A 16,814-nucleotide genomic window follows, 5' to 3' on the forward strand; every position below is an offset into this window, starting at 1 on the left:
AACACCCGTTAGCTACGGATTTGACCGTAACAAATGCTTGTTTTTGTAGTAGTAATTGGACTTGAACAACGACGCTAAGTTAAAGAATCCATATAGTATACTATTTTACAGTCGCAAAATTGGGGCAAACAATTAAAGAGAACAAAAACTAAAGTCCAAAGATTTATGCATAGTGTGAGGAATTTATTTCATATGAATGTGGTGCTTAATTACTACTTTGTCACTATCACTTATCAGGATTACATAATCACGACCCTAAAGCAATGGTTTCTTAATAAAGCTCAAGAGCCGATATAATAGCTTAGGATACCTACATAACTAAGAGTGACTTGTCTTTGAGTTATTTTAAGATAAGGTAGATCCTAGGTTCCTACCTCAAACACCCTATATCTTATCTTTGAGATTTAAATTTAAGGTAGATCCTAAGTTCCTACAAGAAACCACAATAAAGTGAATGCAAGCTCACTGTTGTAAAAAATATAATATCATTTCAATTATACCTATTTTATAATCCAAATATATCCTCATTTCAACATATGCTTAATGAAAGTATAGTGATTTGCTTAGTATTAAGATTTCACTTGAAAGCGACAAGTGATGAAAAGAGGGTAAAAAGAGAGTTATAAAACTAAAAGTAAAAAATAAAAAAACATAAAGCCGGAGAAATTAACATCCTAACCATGGCCATGAAACTGAGAAATGGTGATCAATCCATGATTAGCTTTTAGTAATCACAAGCCAACTCATGCGTGTGAATTGTTATGTCACGACCGCAAAAGTTGCCGAAAAGAAACCTAGAGATACACATATATATGCCATGTGCATGAACTATGTTGTCAAGATATGCAAGTTATGATAGAGGAAGGCCATGACCAGATTCAAAGTCACGACTATGCACGCCAACTTGATATATATGTTACTGTAATAATTACCAAAGTAGACAACCTTGACCAAATCTTTTACCGAATAGGTATTGAAAATTTTGTGTAACCAATATAGAATTAAAATAAGAATTAAGAAGGCACACTTGCCTTGACTTACTAGGCTATAACGGCCCAGGCAGCTTCTCAGAATGGTGGGTGAGAAGCAAGTAACTACTGTTAAGAATTAATTTCGAGCAGTGCTAATCAGTCATTAGGAGCAACTGTGCGTTAATGACAAGTTGAGTAGCCGCATCATAGTTAAAGGTTTGCCACCGTACCAATAGATATAAGCGCTAACCGTGAACTGAAGCGATATGATATTCCCTTGTATAAGAAAAGACTTTGGTCTAGTTAATGACAAGAAAAGACGTCGTTGTAATTCAGGATAGAACTCGGATTTTTTTTTTCTGAATTAATCAATTGAATTTCTGAAAATAATAATCATAAGCAGTACTGATTTAGTGGCTCTTGGCAACCTAAGGCGCCCCATGATGCCACGAAAAACGACCCCGTGACATAACACTATCATGAAGTGAGGTTAACTAATTGCGACAACAAATATTAGAACAAATAAACATGAAAAAGTAACACTAACCCCTTACAATTAATGGTTACACTCCCAATAAATGAAAGTCTATATGATAGAATATGATTACCGTTAACTACTACTAACACAAAGAAAAATATAGGTAAAGATAGACACTAACACAAATGTAAGATAGAGCTATATTAAAAAAAAAAAACATATGATTTGTATGACTATAAAAGTACAAGTCTTTCCTTAATAAATGTTTAGACTAAATAAAATGCAGCAAATGAAATAAAACACTGATTCACACCTCTTATCGTTTTGTGAATCATGTAGTAGCTTTCTTGCGTTTTTAATTTTTGTGACTTTGACCCCTCTTTTCTTTTATTATTACTAGTTTTAGAGTTCGTGCGTTGCACATGATTATCCAAATTATAAAATTATAAGTATAGAAAATAATTACAACGTATATAAAAAATATATTGCATTCATGTTTATATCTATACTATGTGTATATAAATTAATTTTATTTATATCTCAAAATGATTTTTTTGAATGAACTTAATAAAGAAATGAACTTGCAAAAGCGTACCCGAGAACGCTCATTTTATTGAAACTTTCATTGTAAGTGTCATATATGTATAACTGAAAGAATTTAGGAAGAAGACTTCTTATACAATAGTTGTTATGACCACTCAGCCTAAATATTGAAGGAGCGTTACCTTTATTAATATATTTATCAATTTACAACCCATATAAGGATATGAGAACATCACATTATAATGACAAATGATCTTCAAGAACTATTTTTTTAAACTAAACCATGAAAAATACTTTGATATGTTTGACAACATAACAAATAACATGTTAACCCATTCAATTTTGTGAATACTTTGCTTTATTTGAGCATAGTTTTGCATGACATGCTTCGCATACAACGTTCTGATCACCATTGAAGGAAAGTTAACGCTAACACAAATGTTTCAAATTCGATACAAGTTAGAATGATTGATATGCATGGGGTGACATATCGTAAGTGTTCACTATCTATTCTTAAATTTTAATAGTCAATTTACCAAATCTCGAACATTTTGATTTTTTTTTTCAATAATGTCATTGAAAATATATTTGAAACCCAAATTATGTTTAAATTCTAACTTTCATCAGTTTGACATTTTTAAGTCAACACTTTGAACCCATAACAAATTTGACGATAAATCTATTTACATTCTCAAACTTTTAAAACTACTTCGATTTATCTTTTTGACTCGTAACAAATTTTGACTCAAATGTAGTTAATTTTTACCAAACAATTTATTTACCATTTATAAATTTATATGACAATTTACAATAATAATAATAATAACAATAATAATAATAATAGATAAATTGATTGGTTTTTAAAAAATGGATCAACTTTTAAGCATAGATTTATGATTTAATAATAAAAAAAATTACTTTGTAAAATGAAATCATGTTCTAGTTTTGTTTTTCTTTATAATCTATAACAATATACACAGTAAAATACGTTAATTATAACATTTGAAATTATATATTATTTTCTTTTCAATCTTTAACAAACATGGTTTGTGGTTAATTTTTTGATTTCACCAAGTATTTTGAAATATATAGTAATTAATATGTTAATATTTATTTTTATAAAAATGTATAAATATAATAATACAAATAAAATGGAAAAGGAAAGTGAATATGGACATATATTAGGGTCAATTAAAATTTTAGTTTTGGAGGGAAAAAAGTTATGAGATTTAACCATAAACTGACAGTCACAATTATTTTACTTTATTAGAATAAGTTGATTTTTCTGAAAATTAAATAATAAGTCAATTATAATATATAGGCATATTAAAAACGTATATTTAAATGAAACACACCTGATTCTCACACATGAATTTTATGATAAACTAGTATTTTACTCGGTGCGTTGCACCGACGTCGCCGGGCGGGTAGTGTAAAAACTCGGGTTTTTCGAATATTACATAATGGTCGCTACCCGATCCACTTTTATGTTCGGGTTATTTTATCAAATTATTTTCACGCATTTATCGAGTTAATTAATTGTTATTATAGTATTGTTTAATTATTTACAATACATATTTATAACTTTCAAGTAATGACAAAATTACCCCAAACTAAAATTACTATCTCTTTGTGTTTCTACTTTCAAACTTTAAGGACTGAAATGCAAAAATCATTATTATGATCCATATAATCTGGTAACCTGATTCGAATCCAAACCCCATACCCGTATTTGGATCCATTCTCTAACCCGTTTGTTTGCTTGAGCCATAATTTTCGCACTATACATGGAAACGATCTTTGTAAATCATTCTAATACCAAAACGAACTTGACAGACATTTTAATTTGGAAATCTGAATCAATATCATATGAATTGGTTATTTTAACCGAACCGACATATAACAACATCTCATTACCCCATTAGCTGTTCATTATAATGAAATTAATCGGGCCTGCACGTTTACCTTCACCTAGAAACCAAATCCTCAAATTTAATTGAAGTATAACTGTCTCCAACACATTGAACCGATTAACGTTTGGCCGTTCGCTGTAAGCTTGTTGTTCTCCACCAATTCGTCTTGGTTTATGGTAATACTTATATGTTTGTGGGTCGTTTTAACATGCTTTTCAATAGCCCTATCTTCAATTTAGCAAACCATTAACGGAACGATTTAGAAATTTAGGGTTCTTGTTGATTTAGGGCTTTTAATAGTTTATGTATTTAAATTATTTTTCTTGTTCATTGACCAACAGACCAGCTAGCCCAACTGGTTTTGTGGGTGCTTGTTAGCACCTGCAAGCTGGCCAGGGCGTGAGTTCGAGCCCCAGCCATCATATATTCTTTTTGTTTATTTTCCTTTCTTGGTTTTTATTGGTTCTAATGGCTTTAATGTTTTATAAATTTAATATAAATTAGTATTAATTATTAAATACACATTATTTTATTTGAACCCACATCTTTAAGTCATTGTTTCTTGCCAAAAGCTTTTGTTTATATATATATATATATATGTATATTATTCTTTTTAAACGAAAATATAATGAAGCGTCTTAAACGTGTTACGCGAATTAACTATATTTTACCTTTGGGTTTCGTTAAAGATTCTAAATATGAATTTTACTATAATTAACTGTTTAAACGTTTATTATTATAATATATCACAACTCCTATTTATTTAAACAAATTATTCATAAATCAGATTATATGATAAGTAAACGATTCTTTTAATTAAACAATGACTAATAATATTGTTTCCGTAATAACAAATAATCCGTAGAGATCAATCGTTCAATCATTAAATTTTCTAATCCCAAAACCTAACTCAAATCTTATCGAAATCCTAAATTCATTATACATGTTATATCGTTTATAATTGGACTCATACTATTATTACTATTTAACTAGGAATCCTTGACGGTATATCCCGAAGGGGGTTTATCTCTCTCATCATATTCATTTGTATTTTGTTCATCTAATCAGGTGAGTAATCACTCCCCTATTTTACTTGTTTTCAAATGTTTTGGAGACACTTGCGTACCATTTATCAAATTATTTATCTTATTATTTCTCAAAGGCAAACTGTGATCTTTGTGTTGTGTATCAATTGAATGACTGACTGTTACTTGCTATTTACTTACTTGCTTACTTGAATCGCATTCGGAGAGGTCCAACATAATCTCATTATAGTATGATCATACGACCGACGTAGTGGCCGGAGCCCGATCGCGTTGGCAATGGTTTCACCGACACCTCATTTTTGGTAACCAATGCCCATTCGCATGGCAATGGTTTAACCCTTTCTTTATGGTTGATTGTTTATGTATGTGCTATGGTTTAATAGGTTATACTCACAGATAACAATTTTGCCTATTTTTATTCACTTATATCATTATATAATATTACCATTTTTGTTTGTGTCAAAACTGGTGATCTACTCACTCAACATGTGTTGTTGACAAACATATATTTTGTACGCATTTGCAGGTTATAGATTTGGATTGCTTATTGAACTGAACCTCACATAGAGATGACTTTAGGATAAAACATATACAAGAATAGTTGGTTTTGTATTTGTAATTTTCTTTATTTTTGTTGTATATGAATGCTGTTTGATAATAAATAAATTAATTAGATATTGTCTCTTTATAATTTCATGATAGTAACCTTGTGAGCTGTGACAATCAGTTCACGCCCCGGCATTTCCGCCGTAGGTTGGGGTGTGACAGGTAGGTAAAACCCAGACGATGGGAAAACCCAAGCGTTGAGATAGTAATTCGACGCAAATCCGATCGGTTTTAAATACAATACGGTCACCATCAGTTATGTTCATTACAATATAAACATCGTTTGTATAGCCAAGCGTTAAAGCCCCAAAAAATTCGGTAAATTAACATTTAATAAATAAAGTATTTAAAATGAGGTTTTTTGGGTCAACAAACCATGGAAAACATATGCATTGGTAAAGCCTGAGCATTGTCGATCTCAAGCGGGCAGTGACTCAACGCGAATTCGATCGTTTTTTTTACATTCGTTACAGTACTAGAACTAAAACAAAAGAGTCAGTAAAACCGGGCGTTGGTAAACCTCGAGTGTTGCGGCGGTCAGTCGGTAGAATCAGGCGTTGGTAAAACCGATGTTGAGGTGGTGAGTCGACACGGATTCAGTTAGTTTTGCTTACATTCGTTATGATAACGGAACTAAAATAAAAGGGTTGGTAAACTCGTGCGTTGATAAAACCTGAACGTTATTGGTCCTATGCGGTGAGTCGACACGAATTCGGTTGGTATCCTTTACGTTCTTTATGGTAACGACACAAAACAAAAAGAAAAAAAATGGTGGTAACGAAACAAAACAAAAAGAAAAAAAATGGTGTGAACCAGTAACGAAACGTTGGCCCAATCAAAACTAATGCGACACCGAACTTATAGTTTATAATATATAGATAATTGTTATTTACTAGTTTTTAGCCCGTGTACACCTGACTCTCACTCATGAATTTTATGATAAATTATTATTTACTAACTTTTAGCCCGCATGTTACGTGGGTAATGTTGGGATCAAAATCGATCAAGGAAATCTTCTCAACCTTCTCAAGAAATATGCTAAGTATGAAATTCGAGCAAACCAGGTACTTCGAGCAAGCCCAACACTTATTCAAGCAAGGTATCTTACTTCGAGCTAGGTTATATTTTGGAATTCTTCGAAGTGTTTATTTCAAGCAAACTACACTTCATCCAGCAAGGTTATTCTTCAGTCGTGCAGGGTTTGTTTTAGAGCAAACCCTTAACTTAACTAAGCTTAAACCAAGTAATTTGATGGGTCGAGCAAGGTTTCAATAAGAGTGATCTCAAGCACACTTGTAGGAAGTTAATGGAATTATACTAAGGCATTCTACTAGCAGGGTTTAACCTCAAGCAAGCTACAGTACCACTAGCACACTTAGTCTTCTAGAATAAGTTATCAACAAAAGGTTGAAGAGATCAAGAAGAACAAGTTTGCTCGTAGGATATTATCGAGCAGTTTGATATTATCATGAAGATTGAAGTCTACTTAAAGAATGTTTTCTAAGGAAAATATTCTAAGTAAAGCTTGCTCGGAGAACTGTTCCAGCACACTTATAGATTACAAGGTTGCATGACAAAGACAAAAGCTTACTCGAAGACCTGTTTACACTTGTAATAATTTTGAATACATTTGAATATGTTTTCCAATGATTAGGGTTTCTAAAAGGTGTCAGGTGTGCATATTTAAAGAAAATTTAGGTCACATTTATGAAAACGGTGATTTAACTGCTGATTAGGCTTTCTTAACAAATAGATTATCCTTATATGGAAAATAGCATCACCTTACATTCCACCTAGAAACCATAAAGTTATTCATTTGTATTATGAATTAATATCAATGGAAATCTTTTGAGTGTCTTGCTTGTTTTGTCATCTTTGTATTATTTGAGCAACATCTTGATTACTATTGATTTCGCCTTTAGCATTCATTGGGTTTTTACATTAGCTATTTGTAACCGTCTTGTCAACATTAAGTTGTTGGTTACGATGTTTATAATGATAAAATTGATCCTAAAAAGTGGTATCGGAGCTTCGTTTTTCTCTTGTGAAGACCAACGTGTTGCTGTGAAAACTAATTGTGAAGGTTTTACTGAATATTATTTGATTTTGAAGAAGAAGACGATGACGTCAGCTGAGCATTGTTTCATTGAGTTGTGACGTCAGCTGCTATGTTCTTCATTTTTCAGATCTACAAACATTTAAGGTTTAAAAGTATTATAATCTCAGATTCACTTTGATTATTGTCTGTTTTGAGTCCAGATCATGGTTTAACCCATTTGTTTTCATCAGATTAAAGGATTTTATCCTCAAATCTGAGTATTTTTCAAAATTTGTTAAAAAAGTTTTAAAGTAATTTTCATTTTGAAATCTTATTAAAAATACCAAAAATATTTTTAAACAAATGGATGACTAAGAAGTGTCTACTAACAAGATTCCCATATTGTTAGGTCAGGAAAATTATATCAAGTGGAAAGTTTTGTTTGAGGCTGTTGTCTGCTACAGTGACACTGAAATGTGGAATTCAATAGAAAATGGTCCTTATGTTCCCACTGAAGCAACAAACAACAATCAGGTTCTTGAAAGACAAAGGAAGAAAAGGGATCAAAAGGCTCTTTCTATGTTAAAACTTGGTCTATCATGTGAAATATTGACAAGTGTGAATCATAACACATCTGCAAAAGCTATGTATGATGCCGTGGTTGAGATGTTTGAAGGAAATACTGAATTAAAAGACATCAAAAAGGATAGGCTGAAGCAACAACTTGACAGATTCAAGCTCAAAGAGGGAGAAATGTTGAAATCAGTGTTGAAGAGATTTGTAGCAATTGTCAATGAAATCAGAACAAATGATCTTGCTATTACTGATTTTGATCTAAACAAGCAACTGCTTTCCTCATTATCTGGTGAATGGTACATAGCAAGCAAGTTTATCAAAGAGAAGGCAAACTTTCCCAATATCAAGCTTGATGATGTTATTTGTTTTCTGTAAGCAGCTGAGCATGAAATGATTGATAATCATATGATAAAAGAAGAGAAACCAAACTTTCAAGTTGAAAATGCTCTAATAGCTCCAATGGGAAATATGTCAACTAAGAATCAACAACAAATTCCCATTATTGAAGAACCTAGTACATTCAATTCTATGACTCCAACAACTTATATGGCAAACTAATCCGGTAGCCAATCCGGACAGCAAAGATTTAATGTCCAAATGATAGATGATGGTGATACATCTTCTATGGCAAGTGGACATCCTCCATATGTTCCTAGAAACACAAGCCTAGGAAATGAATACAAGCCTTATTTCCATGTTTACTGAATCTTACAATTCCTTTGTGGCCAAAAACCTGATACACACAAGTGTGGTACAAAAGGATTTGGAACAGACTGATGCAGATGATTTTAAAGATATGGATCTAAAATTGCAAGCTATGATGTTAGCTGTTAGAAGCAAAAGATTGTACAGCAGGACTGACAGGTCTACATTCTCTGGTCCAAATGATAGGATTGGATTTGATAAATCCAAGGCAATCTGCTACAACTGTCAATAACCTGGTAACTTTTCTAGAGAATGCAACCAACCAAGACAATTCCAAAACAGCAACAACAACCTTAAAAGAAATCAGTTCCAGTGTCAGAATCAAAGTCAAGGACAACAACGACAATTCTATAACAAGAACTTTGAACAACATAACCTACAGAAAATCATTCCTCAATAATAACCTCTTTGTAGAAATCAACAAGTCCCTCCTCAAGGTCCTACAAATCATAATAGAAACAATGCAACTCAGCCAAGAAATCAAGGAAATGTTGTTGTAACCCAACAACCACAAGATGATTTGTTTGACTGGAGTAATCATGCATAAGAAATTGAAAAGGCAAATGTTGCATTCATGGCTAAAATCAATGAACAACCAGAATATTCAACATATTAGGTACATTCAATTCTCTCAACCTCATAATTACTTGATATGAATGTTTTATTGAGAAAAGAGGTTGGCCATTTAAAATCTGAGTGTTTTAAGAAGAAGAGCATAATTAATGTCCCTGATATGTTATGAAAATCAAATCAAAGGTCTATAGCAAGATTGTATTGACATTTATGAAATTCAATCAAGATACGCCACAGAAATAAAAGGTTTGAAAAAGATGTATTTGGAAGAAAAGATCAAGAATACCCAACTTCAAGTTGAGTATTCAAAAAGTTGATGTCGACTTTCTAAAAAATCTTGTTTCAACTGGAAACATCTGTGAGAAATTGATGAAGATCAAAGAAGAAGATAAATATAAAGTTGTTTCACCACTCTTTAATGACAATTATTCATTGAAAGTGGATAAAGAGAACATGGGAGCTTACTTGGAGTAATTCAAGAAAGTGTTCAAATAAAAGGAAGAATATATTGAAAATTACAAGATTGTTAGTGTTAATGGAGAAGGGGAATTTGTATTGACGACCGTGGAGTCAAAGGAATGTGAAAATGAAGAATTTGGTGGAAATGAACTGTGTGTTTCATGTGAGATATTTGAGCATAACTCAAGTATCTCAAGTGATACATGTTCAAGTTGTGGAAGTATCAAAGGTTTATGTAAGAAAAGAATGAATTCAAAGGGAAAGATTCCAAGATTACCCAACATTTCACCAAAAATGAAGAAAGTTTGTGAACAAATGAGAAGAGATCACAAGCCATTTGACATATGTAGTGGTTCCCAAAAGAAGAAGAATCATGTTACTATACCAGTACACAGGAATACTCACAAGAGGGAAAGTACTTCAATGAACAGTAATGATGAAGAAGCTAGAAGAAAAATTGAGTATCCACCAAATTTTCAAGAAAATATGTGAGCCCAACAAAAGAAAAGGAATTGAATGAAAGAAAAGGAAAGTGGGAAAGAATTAAGTTTGTCAAAGGTTCAAATGAAAAGAGCATTGAGAAGATAAATGTTTTCAATCTATCTCCATAGATTTTGGAAAGCCAATCACACACCAAAAAACTATTGGAGTTGATCCTCCTAGACTAAGTGAAAGATTCCAGATTGGGAAAACTTCAAATGAACACAAGGGAACGTTTGGTGCAAAATATGTGATGTCTATGGTCATCAAATGTTTTCATGCTAAGAAAGAATCATATCAGAACCATTCTCTGTTCCAGACACCATACTTTATTGGCAAGATTTTGGTCTATACAAGAAAATGTATGAAGAGTTCTTGCTGAAGGGAATGCAGGTCAGAGATGAATTTGGTGAAGAAGTGAAAAGGTGTAATGATGTGTTTGAGAAGAAAAAGGAGTTTTCCATGAAAAGTTTGGAAAATAATTCATCTATTAAGTCTCAGAATACAACAAGCTCTCGCGATTCTGCGAGTTTAAGATCAAGTGGTCAGATCAAACTAAACAAGAAGAAAATCTTCAAGAAAAATCAAAGTAAAGAACTGAATGGTGATGAAAAGTTCTTGTTGAAGAGTGGACATGAACCAAGAGGGTTCTTGTGGAAGCCAAAAGATGATGCTCCAAAAATATTCATCAAAAGAGAGACTGTGATTGAAGAATGCACAAGCATAATTCCCTATTTTGGAAACTTATTTGAATATGGCTATGAGACAGATCACTCTTGTGAAGTGATCTATGAAGATCCAAAACCAAATGCAACAGCTGATGTTGTTGTTGATGATTTACAAGTTAGCATATCCTGTATATCCCACTTAACTGATTACTTTCTTTTTAATTCTGCAGGAACAATCCACATAAGTCAATGATGTATGGTATATGGATAGTGGATGTTCAAGGCACATGACCTGTGATAAGAGATCAATGGTCAACTATGAAGGAAAGTTTGAAGGCCTAGTTGCTTTTGGTAGTGATGAAAATGGAGGGAAAATTGTGGGCATAGGCATTCTAACAAATGGGAAAGTCTCTTTTGAAAATGTTTTTCATGTTGAAGGTCTCCAAAATAATCTTTTGAGCATCTCAAAAATGTGTGATAAAAGTTATAAAGTGGGATTTGATGAATCTCACTGTTTCATTTGGAAACATGAGTTTGTGATTCCACCTGAAATGATAATGACGATGGCACCTAGAAATGGAAATTTATATGAACTAAGAATGAAAGATGTCATTTCTAGAGGTGGAACATGCTTTGTCTCTAAAGCATCTTATATGAATCCCAAAAGTGGCATAGAAAGTTATGTCATGTCAATCTAAAGAACATGAACAAACTTGTTAGAGGTGAACATGCTATTGGTTTACCAACAAGAGTGTTCAAGCTGGATGACATATGTCTTTCATGCCAAAAGGGAAAACAACATAAATCATCTCCTAAAACAAAACTCATAAACTCCATTAAACAAGTTCTTGAAATGCTTCATATGGATCTCTTTGTTCATGTGAGTGTTCCAAGTATTGGTAAGAAGAGGTATTGTTTGGTGATAATATGATTACTCAAGATTCACATGGGTGTATTTTCTAAGTTCAAAAGATGAAGCTATAGAACTGATCAAAAGCTGTGTAATCAGAATTGAGAATCAATTGGATGCAAGGGTCAAAGTAATGAGAAGTGACAATGGTTATGAGTTCAAGAATGGGACTCTGACTGAATTTTGTCAAACAAAAGGAATATTTCAGCAATTCAATGCCCCTAGAACTCCTGAACATAATGGTGTTGCAGAAAGAAGAAATAGAACATTAATATAGGTTGTAAGGACCATGCTTGCAGATGCGTATCTGCCTGTAACCTTTTGGGCATAAGCAATCAACACTGCATGTTATGTTTAAAACATGACCCTTCTCAACAAAATACAGAACAAAACTCCTTATGAGATTTTGTACAAAGAAAAGCCCTACATCAAGTTTCTCAAGCCCTTAGGATGCAAATGTTCCCTCTTAAACACCAAAGATTATTTGAACAAGTTTCAGTCAAAGTCATTGGATTGTATCATTGTTGGATATTCTTCACACTCAAAGGCATATATAGTATATGTGAAAGATCATCTGAGTGTGATTGAATCATCTAATATAACCTTCAATGAAAATCAGTTTAATACTATTTATGGAGCTAGTTGGCTGTTTGATCTAGAGAAGTTGATCAAATCCTTCAAAATCTATTCTGAAGATACTGATGAAAATTCTTACAGAACAAGTGTTCCTGAAGCAACTTCTGAAAAGAAAATTAACTTAGACAAATTATGGTCTAAAGTTGCTAATGAAATCCATGAGTTCTCTTTTGAAAGGAAGATTTCTGAAGAAAATGAAGATAAGCAAAATGAACAAATTGGTCACCCACAAGAACAAGTGAACATTGAAATAACTGGTGATCAAACCAATATCCAAAAAGATCATAATCAACATGACAGACAGTCAATGTTTGAAACTTTGTTTCAAAATTTAAATATGTCAACTAATGTTGCATCAACATCTAATCAAAATGTTGAAGAAGCATAAATGAATAATGAAGCACAAGATTTGATCATTGAGTAACTTTGATTAATATGAATCAAATCCGGATTCAAATTTAACTTCCACACAAATCATTCAAACTTCTTCTGTTCAAAGAAATCATCCTATTGAGAACATCATTGGTGACCTGCATGAAAGAGTGACCAGAAGTGACTCTGAAACTGCAAACATTTGTTCGTATTCCTTCTTTCTATCTCAAATAGAACCTAAGAACATTGTTCAATCCCTAAAGGACAATAGTTGGGTAGAAGTTACGCAGGTTGAGTTAGCTCAGTTCAGAAACCTGCAAGTCTGGGAACTTGTTGACAAGTCAAGAGGAAAATATGCTATAGGAACCAAGTTGGTTTTCATAAAAAAGAGGGATGAAAGAGGCATTGTAATGAATAACAAGACAAGATTAGTTGCTCTTGGTTGCTTTCAAGAAGAAGGAATTGACTTTGAGGAAGTATTTGCTGCTGTAGCAAGATTAGAAGCAATTAGAATTTTTTTGGCATATGCTGCATCTAAGAACATAAGAGTGTTTTAGTTGGATGCTAAATCTACTTTCTTAAATGGAAAAATATAAGAGGAGGTGTATGTCACTCAACCTCTGGGTTTTGAGGATTCAGATTATCCAAATAGAGTATACAGACTCAACAAGGCTCTATATGGATTACATCAAGCTCCAAGAGCTTGGTATGATGATTTGTCAAATCATATGCTTGCTAATGGTTTTCAAAGGGGAGCCATTGATAAGACTCTGTTCTATAAGAAGAGAAAAAGAGATTTACTCATACTTCAAGTTTAGGTTGATGATATCATCTTAGGATCTACAAATGAACAAATGTGTTCAGAGTTTGAAGAAGTCATGAAATCAAAATACAGTATGAGTTCTATGGGAGAGATGAATTTCTTCCTTAGATTGCAAGTACAACAGAAGATGGATGGAATATTCAATAGTAAATCCAAGTATGTACAGGACATCTTAACCAAGTTCAAATTCCAAGATTTGAATATTGCTTCTACTCCAATGGACACGCATGAAAATATGGTAGCTGATTAAAATGGGGAGCCTGTGGATCAACATGAATACAAAGCTAAGATTGGATTACTCATGTACCTGACTACTTCAAGACCAGATATCATGTTTGCTGAATGTGTGTGTGCAAGATTCCAAGATAATCCTAAAGTCTCACATATGATGGATGTCAAGAGAATCTTCAGATACTTGAAAGGAAAGCCAGACTAGAGAATTTGGTATCCAAAGAACAATGCTTTTGATCTTCTTGCCTACACTGATAGTGACTATGATGGATGCAATATGAGCATGAAGTAAACATCTGGTGTTTTTCAATTCTTAGTAGACAGGCTGGTCTCATGGCAATGCAAGAAGCAAACAACTGTGTCAATTTCAACTGCTGAAGCTGAAAACATTGCTGCATCTGCTTGTTGTGCTCAAGTCCTCTGGATTCAGAATCAACTGCTTGATTACGTTCTGAATTACTTACACGATCCAATGTTTATTGATAATACTTTTGCCTTATTTATTGTGAAAAATCTTGTTCAACATTCAAAGACCAAGTATATTGAAATCAGACTGCACCATTTCATCAGATATTGTAATGAGAAAGGACTAATAGAAATGAAAAGAGTTGAAACTAGTGACAACTTGGCTGATTTTTTCACCAAGCCACTAGATAAGACTAGATTCAATTTTTTATTAAAAGATTTACGCATGATCAACTCTGATGAAGTCTGATTGATGATATATGTTCATATGTGCTGACTGATTATCTGTTTAAAGGTCTTGAGTGATTTCTTTGTGCTTCTGTGTGCTTTTGTGTGCTTATGTGATGTCTGCTGTGATAAAATGTGCTTAAAAGAATATGTGTAACTAAAGTATCTATGATGCTTAGGTATGAATTTGTGTTTATGTTTCATGATAACTTAATGAGTATAATTAAATCTGATTTGAAATGTTTTATCTCCATACTTGTTTGATAACCTGCTCATGATTGATATTTTGAAATGATTATGTGCTTAGAACAAGTTAGATTATGCATGTTTTATCTTGAAATATTTTCATACCTGCCTACTTGGGTTTACGTATAAATTTGTATTTCTGATAATGTTTGATTATGTGATAGTTTGCTTTAGTCAAAATTTGCTTGGTGATAAAACTTATGTGTTTAAATGAATTTTTTTCAAAAAAAAATGTAGAAAAAATTCTAAGAGAAATGCCTTTGACAAGAGAGCATATTCATGTGTCGATATATGATAAGATTATTCAGTTAGCTTTAAAGAAGCTTATAAAGGGTTCAAATGAAAATCGATCCAACCTTATGAGAAATGACAGAAAATTGGTTAATTACACTAATCATGTAGAATTAAGAGGCTGAAAAGACTATTAGTGCGGTCATTAATACGAATGGTAGCTTTCCATGATGTGTAAAAACTGAGGTGATATAAACTAAATGAAAATTCTAAGCTTATGCGGAGATACATTGTTGAAATATACATGTTTCAAGTTAAATCTCTTCAAATGATAGGCAAAAAAGTAACTACCCAGTCATACACAAGCCTATTGTTATTTGGTCACTCTAATATGATTCATTTTATATATATATGACAAAGAACAAAAATTGTGCAAAAGGATTATACATCAACCAAAAGTTGATACAATTACAAACATGAGGGTTTAACCTAGAACTACAAATGTGGGACATCATTATAAGTCCTAAACACCTTGAACGTAAGGCATGTAAGTCCGAACTACGTGGCATGTAAGTCCAGTGTTCAACTTCAAAGTTTAAAAAGTTTTGAAAAGAAAATTTTACTTAAGAAAATTATTTATGTTTAGTCATGAAAAGATAACTTGACCAAGTATCAAGGGGTTGATGTCAATTTGGGATGATCTAGGGAAGGTCAAATAAGCTTTGAGAAGAGATATGAGACATCATAGTGCAATAAGTGTTATCCAATTTTGTATTATGCATCTAATTGAATCTTAAACATATCACCAAGGTAATGAAATTCATGCTAAGTAATTACCTGTTTTTAACCTGCCTGATATGTCATAATAATGATGAGAATGAAGTATTGAAATATGACTCAATCAATATGATCCCATGTCAAGATATTTTCATAAAAGAAAAGGATTTGAATTGATAAACTGAAATTTGATCTCAAAATGCACCATGAGTTGCTTTTTGATTATGTCTGATTACTAAGTATCCTTAAGTATACTTATGTAATTTTTGCTGAATATGTGTTTTTTGAGTAAACTTGAATGTTTAGGTGACAATTTGTCTCATTCAAGCATATTTGATAAATACTTAATATAATTATGCTTTAATTATGTCTGACTACTTTGTTCTAAAGTGCAAGTGTTTTTTCGAGTAAACTTTGTTTATCGAGCAAACTTTATGATTCAAGTACACTTTTACATTAAGAATTTAATATTTCAAGTGTCTTCAAGCATACTTGCAACTTTCAAGTGTTTTCGAGTAAACTTCGTTTCTCGAGCACACTTTTGTGCTTCCATCACACTTCTATATTAGAACTTCACATTATAAGTGTCCTCCCACATGCATTAACTTTTGAAGTATTTTCGAGTAAACTTTGTTCTTCGAGCATACTAGATAGTATATCTGTGAACAAAATTAATATTCGCCTGATTGAGTTCATTCGAGTAAACTTCTGATTGATAGGTTATTCGAGTAAGGTTTGACATTTAGGAATATCTCTAAGTCAAAATTTTAGATCTTCAATGATTTTGAGCAAAGTTCTCTATTTGAGCAAGTATACTTGATTATGTGGCTTGTGATTAA

Source organism: Bidens hawaiensis, unplaced genomic scaffold (genome assembly GCF_021521415.1).
Source record: "Bidens hawaiensis isolate Kalapana, Puna unplaced genomic scaffold, B.hawaiensis_p1.1 tig00052391_1, whole genome shotgun sequence".
NCBI lineage: Eukaryota > Viridiplantae > Streptophyta > Magnoliopsida > Asterales > Asteraceae > Bidens > Bidens hawaiensis.